This window comes from Podarcis vaucheri (genome assembly GCF_965113315.1).
Source record: "Podarcis vaucheri genome assembly, chromosome: 8".
Classification (NCBI taxonomy): domain Eukaryota; kingdom Metazoa; phylum Chordata; class Lepidosauria; order Squamata; family Lacertidae; genus Podarcis; species Podarcis vaucheri.
Genome location: NC_138766.1, coordinates 85,606,925 through 85,618,220, shown reverse-complemented (window position 1 = coordinate 85,618,220; position 11,296 = coordinate 85,606,925).

Genomic DNA, 11,296 nt, shown 5'->3' with positions numbered 1-11,296 from the left:
AGAACTTTGCTTGAGGATGAGAACAGAAATTGTGTGGCGGCAGTGTGGCGGCAGTGGGAGGCCCCATTAGCTAAAGTGGTACCTCAGGTTAAGAACAGTTTCAGGTTAAGAATGGACCTCCAGAATGAATTAAGTTCTTAACCCGAGGTACCACTGTAGTCTGGAAAGCTAGATGAACATAAAACATATAGACCAAGAATCACATAACTGACTGTGACTCTCTCCAAGCCCTCTGCCTCATGAAAGCCAACCAAGTGAACATTTCCTGAAGCAACTGTAAGGGAAAGAAGTTAATACCTCAAATCCTTAGCCCTATTGATAAACCATTAGTCACTTTTCCTTAGCATTAGTAACAAATTAGAACATGAAACTTTCCAAAGAAATCACTCTCAGGCTTGAGGCTCCCTAGCAAAAAAAAGCCATCCGCTGTATTGACTTTTGAACAGTTTACCTTTCACGTAATGTCGGCAGAAGTGCAGCGCTTGAAAAATAGGATATAAATGAGCCTTTTAAATTAGCTGAAGGAGCTAAGGATATCTTTATAGCATCAGTAGTTAGTAATTGATGCATTCCTCCTAAATCTCAACTTTGCTGCTGCTGCAAGTCTGCAAAATTAGCATAACAATCCCAAGGAAAAGAATGGGTCCCTGGCTGCAAGTTTTTCTGCATCTCCCTTTCTGCATTCATTACCAGAGCTGGTGTCTGGGGCTTTACCATAAATGTTCTGTTCACATGATAAAATGCAACACTTAACATTCTTCCTCCCCAACCCCCTCTGATGCTTTTCTTCCTCTGCAATTTGAACGTGTCACACTAATGCACTCTGATGCCGACAATACTGTAAAGCCAGTAAGGACTCTATAAATGACACGTCCCATTATGCCATTTTAATGTTAGTTTTCTGCTCCTATTACTTGAGAAACCTCCCTTTGAGATGGAGAGGGAATCATAATTTTATAGTCATTCAATTCACTTTTCTAATGCACTGTATTAGAAGGAACAATTTCCGCTGTGGATTATGAAACAATTGCCAGCAAATGCTGAAAAATACCATTTTGGCTCTATTTATTTAGCTGTTTTGTATTACGCAAATAGCACAAACATAATTTTATGGCTACAAATGAAAGCTGAGCAGCACGTGGACACCTCAGATGTGCTGGAACAGGGGGAGAATATGGTTCAGTTAGGTAGTTTTAGACTGCGGAATTTAATGGTCTTACAGGGGAGGGTTTTTGAGCTGGTGTTTGGGGGCTCTCCCACTCCTTCTGACGAACGTGGCCTCAGGCTTCTGCCACAGTGCAAAAATCAGTTTTCAAAATAGCAATCATACAATAAAAATGGGGCAATGGGTGGTATTCAACTAAGTTTTACTCTAATTAGGGGATCCGCTGAAATCAGTGACTATGACTATTAAAAAGTTTGGTCCATTCATTCCAATGTGGGGCTCTACTTTGAGTAAAAGTTAGCTGAAGACCAGTCAATGAATCTTAAAAACCCAAACAAGCATAAAACCCAAAGGCAAAAAAACCCCCAACCCAATACACTCAAAAAACGGAAAACTCTTTCGTCTTGCGCGTTTTTCGTCTTGCGAGGCATTCGTCTTGCGAGGTACCACTGTAAAATAAAATACAAATCACAGAAGTTAAATAACAACCAGAAAATATAGGAGCTAAACTAGAGGTCAGCATCCTAAGGCCCATGGGCTGGAAGTGGCCCATGAGGGTTGCTTAACCGGCCCATGAGCCACCCCCAAACCGAGCCGCCCACTTGGTGAGTCCCAGCACACTGCGCTAAACCGGTGCAGCACAGCATGGGGACTCTCTTCCACAGCTTCGGAAATCGCTTCTGCTCATGCCCAGGCTCCAGAAATCGTGTCTGTGCATGTCCACAGCACCGGAAATCGCTTCTGCGCATGCCCAGATGTGAAAAATCATGCCTGTTCAGGTGTCTGGGCATGCGCAGAAGTGATTTCTGGCACTGCGGACATGCACAGATACAATTTCTGGCATCGCAATGTGCTGGTCCGGCCAATGGAGTATCTCCGTGGGAGTGATCCAGCCCAGCCCAGTAAGTCTTGCCAACCCCTGAGCTAAACCTACTAGCCATTCCACAGGGATAAAAGAACACACCCTTGGAAGGACAAAATTGTAGAGTTGGAAGGGACCATGAGGGTCATCTAGTCCAACCCCCTGCAATGCAAGAATCTTTTGCCCAATGGGGGGCCCAAACCCATGACCCTGTATTGACTGAGCTCTCTGTTAATTCTTAGCCAGGGAGCAGATGGTCAACAATGCAGACACCAGGCAAAATTTCTTAGGGAAAGCATTTCATAGCTAGATGAACCACCACTGAAAAGGCTCTCTTTTTAATGGCCACCCATTAGATTGAAGGGGCACACAGAGAAGGACTTCCATAGATGACCTCTTTGGTATGGGTAAAGGTAAGGGGCCCCTGACCATTAGGTCCAGTCGCGGACGACTCTGGGGTTGCGGCGCTCATCCTGCTCTATAGGCCAAGGGAGCCGGTGTTTGTCCACAGACAGCTTCCGGGTCATGTGGCCAGCATGACTAAGCTGCTTCTGGTGAACCGGAGCAGCACACGGAAATGCCGTTTACCTTTCCGCCGGAGCGGTCCCTATTTATCTACTTGCACTTTGACGTGCTTTCAAACTGCTAGGTGACCGAGCAACGGGAGCTCACCCCGTTGTGGGGATTCGAACCGCCGACCTTCTGATTGGCAAGCCCAAGGCTCAGTGTTTTAGACCACAGCACCACCCGCGTCCCTTTTGATATGGGTAGGGAGATACAATAGGAGGTGTTCCGTTAGGTACTGAGATCCCAAGCCATGTTGTGCTTTATTGATCAAATCCATCACTTCGAAATGAATCCAGAAATGAATAGGAAGTCTGTACCTCCATGGTGCCTCTTCTGAGAACAAAATATGCCTCTGGCCTGCACACAATTCCATGGGAATCCTGAGTGCTGTTGCACTCAGTTGCTGCTTGTAGCTTTCCCATAGGTCAGCCACTGTGGGAACAAGATGGGGGACTAGAGTAGCCTTTGGCTTCATTCAGCAGAGCTCTTCTTATGACCACCAGACCAAAGCTGGTCCACAGCTGCCATACAAGCTGCCTGATAACCTCTGCTTTTTTTGCATTTCCAAGAAAACAACAAAACCATGATAGGAGGTTTATTGATCCCCTGGCGGACTGTGTTTGGCTTGGTGGGGGACAAGTGTTGCAACCTGATATAAATTAAGCTCAAGTCTTACAACGTGGTAGCTCTTTGGAACTGAAAGCATTCCAATATTTATACACAGCTAGAAAGTTTATCCAATATTAGTACTCAGCTCCTTTCCTAATGGGATTGGCATTCTTCTCTGTTTGAGTAGCATCCAACAATAGAGTAGATGTGGATATTTTTCTGTAGAGATGACATTTTTTTTTTAATTGTTGTTCCATTCCATTTTTGAAGCACATTAATGGACTAGTCCTGGAGACGCTGGGATTTTTTTCCCTTCCCTGCTTCTGCAGACACCAGCACTTCCAAACACGTTTCAGTGAGCATTGAGCCCAGATCCATTAAAACATCTGTCCCAATGTGATTTTGCCTTCGTGAGGATTTCACGTTGCAAACAGAATTCTTTGCAGACATTCTTTGAAACAAGTCATGCAGATTTAACTTTCCTCTACCCGCAGTGGCTTGGGGATCAGGGTGTACTATAAATAAATGACTTTTACAACTTGTAATGTTAACAAATGTGTCATTATTTGACTAGAGCAGGCGAGTGCCAAAGAAGCAAATGTGTTGAACAATGCGCTTAGATTCTGTTTTAAAAAAACAAAAACAAAATGAAAACACCAAACATTTAAGTACTTCTACGGTGCTTTGCATGTTCAGAGCACTTTACAAACACTAGCTAATCCTTATCACTCATGTGGGCAGGTGAGTGTTACTATGGATCAGACAAGATAAAAATAGCCTCTCTGCTTAAAAGAGAAGTCAGGATAAAAATGTCAGAGATGGATTATTGGATCTCGCGAATGGCATCTGCAGGATTATAGCCAGACAGGTAAGTGTAGGAAGCATCATATCTAGGGTGAGATTGGGTCTGAGGCAGAGCAAGGCTCCTGTTCACACAGACTGCTTACACTGTGGTTGAGATGGTAGTGCAACATTTTATTAGATGTGTTGGGAGACGCTTCACACCAGGTGTCAAAGAGTGAGCCGGCAGTAAATCACACCGTTCCAAGTTGGAATTAACTATTAGCAAAAACACAATCTTCACAGACTTGTCTGAGTGTCAGGCCTAATAAGTGTCAGCTGCAGGTTTTGCCCCATGAATCAGTTGCTGACACTGAAAGCCCCCACCTCCCCACAGCTGTCTAAGTCCCCTCCTCTCCAGGGCTTTCCTCAAACAATCAGAGACTGTGTCTGAATGCTGCCTGCTGTTGCTGCTCCACCCGTTTCATCCCTCTTTTGGTTCTGGGAGACAAGAGGGGAGAGGAGCTTGTCACAGCAGGAGGGGGAGACCCCCTTGACTCTTCACTAGCCTGCTTCATCTCTGTCTCTTGGCCTCCCTCCTACTTGCCTGCTTCAGCTTCTGCCTCTGATTCTGGACTTCTTTCTGCCACTGATTCTCCCAGCTCACTAAGCCCTGTTACCAGCTGGAACTTCTGGCACCTCCCATTATAAAATAACAAGGGAGGTGTTCATAGTGAGTTTTGACACCTCTTTTTCTAGAAAAACAGCACTGCATGTTACCCATTCATCTTTAAATAGCTCCTCTTCTCAGTCTTCTTCATCTGACCACTCATCAATGTCCCACCATCACTTGCTTGGCTGAGAGCCAGTGTGGTGTAGTGGTTAAGATCGGTAGACTTGTAATCTGGTGAACTGGGTTCACTTCCTTGCTCCTCCACTTGCAGCTGCTGGGTGACCTTGGGCTAGTCACACTGCTCTGAAGTCTCTCAGCCTCACTCAACTCACAGAGTGTTTGTTGTGGGGGAGGAAGGGAAAGGAGAATGTTAGCCGCTTTGAGACTCCTTAGGGTAGTGATAAAGTGGGATATCAAATCCAAACTCTTCTTCTTCTTCTTCTTCTTCCTTTGGTGATTCCTCAGCTGGTTCTTCCCAGCATTCCTCTGCATCCAACCAGTCCATGATACTAGGTCAGAACACTGGCCTTGTTTATCAAGGGGTAGCTAACATACTGACTTCCAGGTGTTGGTGCATTACCAGTGCCATAGGTAAAAGGTAAAGGACCCCATGACGGTTAAGTCCAGTTAAAGGCGACTATGGGGTTGCGGCGCTCATCTAGCTTTCAGGCCGAGGGAGCTGGTGGTTGTCCACAGAGAGCTTTCCGGGTCATGTGGCCAGCAGGACTAAACCGCTTCTGGCACAACGTAACACCGTGATGGAAACCAGAGCGCATGGAAACGCTGTTTACCTTCCCACCACCTATTTATCTACCTGCACTGGCAAGCTTTCAAACTGCTAGGTTGGCAGAAGCTGGGACAGAGCAATGAGAGCTCACTCTGTCGCAGGGATTTGAACCGCCGACCTTGTGCCCTGGAGGTGGAATAAATGGTAATGTGTACACAGCCTTTGTCTGACTGGGTATAGGGCAGCTACCTATGTTCCTGCACATTGTGTCCAACTCCTTAGGGAATGGCGAATAAAAAATGTAATAAATAAAAGAAAGATAAAGTCATACAACCCTGCCTGCCGTCTTTTAAGTGTGTAAGACTCTAAGTCATTACAGGGGGTTGAACGAGATGACCCTTTCAACTCTACAGTGCTATGATTCTATAAGTAATTTTAAAAAGTAGTAGAGAAAAGAAACAGGTAAAACCAAGAAATTGAAGGAGAAAGTTTCGTGAGGCATTAGAAACGACAGTCTAGAGCACTAACTCTCATTGAGGCAGGACTTCATGGGAGAATGCAGGACAAACAGAGAGAAGTTGGGTTTTTTTTTTTTAAAAAAAACTCTCATATAAGATTAAAGTTACTTTACTGAGAGAGGAAAAAGAAAACCCTGTTCCTTTAGGCATTGGCTTTGTAATATGAAAAAGTTTCTGCCGGCAGCTCCTCCCTCCCCCCAGCTGGAATTCATAAACCTCTGAGAATAATATGGCATTAAAACTAAACATCAATAAGTCCGCAGTACAAATGACAACCGGCATCACCTAATTAAACTGGTTTCAGCCTGAAAAAGGCAGGAGGTAGACGTCCAATTTCTTATTTAAGGTCGACTTTTGCAATATTGTTGCACAATAATAGTCTTTATTCCCGATAAATGTCAAGGCACAGCCAAGGCACTGTGGGAAAAGTTAACATAAGAATTACAGGCTTTCTGAGGGAAGGAGAAGCAGCTGAATGGCCAGCTGAACATCGTTACTTTCTTTTTAATTAAGAGCCTGTCGTGTCATAGCTCAGTGCACTGCATTATGGGAGACATGGCCAGAAACCAAATTTCCTCTCCTGGTCTCCCAAAGAAGAGCCAGCACAGAAATTCTCTTTCTGAAAATGTACCTAAAATAGTAGCAAACCGGACAAGTATCCAGTCTGTAAATGCAGCGGATTTGAATTGTTTTATATACACGGAATTGTTTTGATTGCTTTTTACATATGAAACTGTTTCGTTTTTATTTATGAAAATGCTTTATGTGTTTTTAGTCTGGGTCTCATTAACCCATTCAGTCAATTTTATTGTATACAGCCAAATGCCTTTACAATGGATGACAGAGAATAAAAGGAAAACTTTCACCTAAAAGAGATTTACAACATTAAAATTTAAGATTGGAGCGCATCCACGTAGCTGGAATGGAGCTTCTTGACTGCCAGTGCAAATTTGGCTACCTGGTGTGTAATGTTTGGATGTTTATCTGCTAGGAGTTCAACTGTCACTTCCTGTGCAGATCGACCAGGAAGCCAATTAAGAATTGGCGATATAAATTTTCATCTGGGTGTTGTATACAGGGGGCAAATCAGCAGATAGTGTGTGATGTCCTATACCTGATTGCATCATATATACATTTGCAATCCATATGGGGAATTCCCCGATATCTCTCTCTTTTTTAATGATATTTATTAGGATTTTAAACATTACAGAAAGAGAAAAAGAACAATAGAAAATTAAGCAAAACAACACAATACCTTACAATACATCAAAAAAGAAAAAACAATACAATAAAACAACGAAAAAAACAGAAAAACATTTAAAAACACATCCAACCTTTCCATGTCTTTACCTTTCATATACTTGTTTCATCGACCTCCTCACACCTCCCTTTTTTGTATTCTAGTTCAATTAGCTATTTCAGCAAGTCCTTTCCATCTTTCTCAATTTTCGTTCTAAAATTTAACTTAAGACAGTCTAACCTTAAGTTTCCCACTTTGGTCCGAATTCCCCAATATCTCACCTCCAAATATGCTGAGGACATCTGTTGGAATCTTAGTTCTACAAAGGCTCTGCGTAGTTGTGGGAACGCCAGAGTCTGAAGGTAACAGGGCCTTAAGTGACTGGTCTTAATTTGGGGGTACCAAGTAGAGTAAGGGAAGGCTCTGTCTTGGTTGGCATCCTGATCAAAAATCCAATTTCTAAGGCCACGTGGTAGTTCTCCATTTGAAGGTTATAAGCCCTAAACTTAACTTGGCACTTTTGTGCCCACCCCCGTGTCCTTACTTGCTCTAACCAGCAGAGCTTACAGATAGGTAGTCGTGTTGGTCTGCCATAGTCAAAATAAAAAAATTCCTTCCAGTAGCACCTTAAAGACCAACTAAGTTAGTTCTTGGTATGAGCTTTCGTGTGCATACACACTTGTATCTGAAGAAGTGTGCATGCACACGAAAGCTCATACCAAGAACTAACTTAGTTGGTCTTTAAGGTGCTACTGGAAGGAATTTTTTTATTTCAGCAGAGCTTAGTAAGAGTATGATCCCCGAAGGCATTTAGCCTGCGTCAGTATTTTAGATAGGCTAGATCAGGGATATCCAACCGGTCAACCACGATCGACTGGCGGATCCCTGAGTGATAGTGGTAGATCGCGTGCTCATTTTCCTCCGCAGGGGAAATAGATTATACACGCACATGCTGTCCTGACCTGGTGAGAGTTGGCTGGTGCTGGGCTGGCGTTTTGGAAGCCCCTGCTGGCAGGCTGAGGCAAGTTAACTCCAGTAGAAGGCTTTGTGGATCCCCAGCCATGCTGGTCTACCCATGCAATTGGGCAGCGTTCCTAGCGGTCATTCTCTCCTACGGTGCGAGCAAAGAGGAGCACGGAGCGGGAGCGTTCTCAGGGCCGAATGCCCGCCTAAGTGCTGCGTCAGAGGCGAGAGTGGTGGAGTTCTAAATTATTATTTTTTAGCGAGTTGTGGCAGAATAAGTACTGCCCCCCTTAACAAAAAGCTCTACAAATTTGGCCCAGCCCCCTAAAAAAAAGCTAAACAACTTTGGACCCCCTCCCCCCCCCAGTTTTTTCCGGGAGTAGATTGCACTCTCTTGGGAGTTGGACATCCCTGGGCTAAATCAATTCTGGCTGCTAGTGAGGGAAGGCCCACCCTATTTTTTGTTGTATTTGCAGAGTCCTTTGCACAACGGAATGATGAGCAGTACGTGCCACATGCTTAACGTTGCTTTATTTACAGTTCAATGTTGAGGAATTACAAACATGCATCTTGCCTCTGCGGGAGCAGAGAAGCAACCGTCCTTCTCCTCGGAATGAAGAACACCGAGAGATCAGTGAAAAACAGGAAACCAGTGTACGTCACATCCAGCTTCCCATTCCCGTGGGAAAACCCAACAGTACTCTGACTGTGGAATGTAAACATTGTCTTGTGACAAGCACTTCGCTGCACAGTGAAGAGAGCAGAAACCAACATCCTCCCCCTTTCTGTGGACATCACTGGGCAGCGTGTTCGTACAATATCAGTACAAACCCAACTTCTGTACATAGGTACAGTGTTGATCCCTTGATACAATCTTGGACAATACATCAGCAGGAATTTCATTACCTGGCATATAGGACACCGTTACGAGTCCCTTCTGAATATGTTCCCTAGCATGTTGCACCTTCAATTGCAAGTGCTTTGTGCTTTGCTTACAACCTTCCGAATTCAGCAAAGCCAAACATGCTTTGTTGTCCTGGTAAACCTGGATTGGACATTTGACAGGAATTTTCATATCTTTGCACAATTGTAACAACCATTCACAATCCTTAAGTGAATAAGACAGTGCATTCAGTTCAGCTTCACAAGTACTTAAGCTAATTGTTGTTTGCTTCTTGCATGACCAATCAAATAGACCCTGATTGTACATGTAGCAAACTCCAGAAGTACTTTTCCTGTCTGTAGTGTCACTTCCAAAACTTGCATCTGCAAAAATCTCAAGACCACCAGACTTCTGATTGTTAAATCTCAGTCTGTAATGCATAGTGCCTTTCAAATAGCGTGCTATGCGTTTCAGAGCTTTCCAATCCTTAACAGTAGGATTGTTAACTTGTCTGCTTAGCAAATTACAGCTAACAGCAATGTCAGGTCTTGAACATCTGGCAATGAAGTTTAACTTGCCTAGCACACTTCTGTACAGTGTAGTGTCAGAAAATGCTTCTTCAGTGTCTTCTACCTGATAACCTGTTGTCATCGGTGTGTCTACAGGGTTAGCATCCATCAGGTTCAGTTTGCTTAACACATCAGTAATTTTCCGTGACTGGTGTACTAGAATGTTACCACTTTGATCTTTCTCTATTTCCAGAGATAGGTAGTTGTTTACCTCACCAAGATCTTTCATGTCAAAGTGCTCTTTCAGTTGAGCTAGGGCGTTATTGTACATTGTGACATCTTTCCAAAAGAATAAAATATCATCAACATAAAACAAACAGTACAGCTTCTTTTGCCCCTCCTCTTTGACAAACACACATGGATCAGCTTTCCCTTGCTGAAAACCTAGAGAAAACAATGCTTCAGTGAGTTTAGTGTGCCAACACCGTGCACTTTGTTTGAGACCATAAAGGGACTTCTTTAGAGCACAAACAAATCCCTGTTTTACTTGTACGCCATCAGGTGGAAGCATATAAAGTGATTCACCTAGAGATCCGTACAAAAACGCTGTATTCACATCGTGGTGACTAATGTGTAGATTCTCCTCTGCAGCTAGCTTGAGCATAAGCCTAATGCTCTCATACCTCACCGTGGGTGAGTAGGTCTCGTGATAGTCTTCACCTGGTACCTGTGCAAAACCTCTGGCTACCAATCTGGCTTTGTGTCTGACTATCTTGCCATTTTGATCAGTCTTCGCTTTGAAGACCCATTTGCTTCCAAGCAGTTTCATTCCTGGAACTACTGGAACTAGCTCCCAAGTTTTGTTCCTTTCTAAGGAATCAAGCTCAGCCTTCATGGCATTTAACCATGGCTCAGCTTCCTTAGAATCCAAATCCTGGATTTCTTGGAAACTTGAAGGTTCAAATACCTTCTTGGAGCTTTTAACAGCTGCTACTGCTGTCTTAGCATATTCATCAGCAAATCTCTTTGGAGGTCTGCCTTTTGTGGCTCTTTGTGACCTGCGAATTAGCCTTTGGTCTTCAACACTTTCCTCTTCCTTCTTAGGAGAAAAGTGGCCTATTGTGAACAATGGTTCTTCCAATTCTTGATCGGAGCTTTCAGAGGGTCGCATAGAGGCTTTCGCACTCTTGAAATCCTCTGACTTATCCGATTCAGATTCAGACTCAGAATCAGAACCTTCATCAGTGGGTGTGGGTTGTTGCGGCTGCTTTTGCTGTTGCTTATCCTCAGTCTCATCACTGTCATCAGGATAACATTGGAAAATTCCCATATTCTCCCCCCACTTGGCATTGTACTCAACACTTCTTGTGAGCTTAATTGTCTTAGAGTCAGTCATCATTATTCTGTAAGAACCTTTCTGATAACCTAGAAAGATACCATGCAATCCACGCTTGTCTAACTTTGAGCTTTGTGGTGAGTGAATCCACATGTCAGAACCAAAAATTTTCATGTGTTTGATGTATGGTTTCTTGCCAAACATCTTCTCATACGGGGTACAACCAATCGCTGAAGATAACCTGCGATTGTAACTGTAAACAAAACACGAGAGAGATTCGGCCCAATAACTCTCTGGAAGATTGGCATCATGCAGCAAGGTTTTTAACCCTTGAAGCAATGTTTGATTTGCCCTTTCGCAAAGTCCATTCTGCCATGGCGAGCGAGGACTGGACAAATCGTGCTGAATTCCTTTCTCAGTCAGAAAAGTTTCAAACTGCTGAGAAGTGAATTCTCCCCCACGAT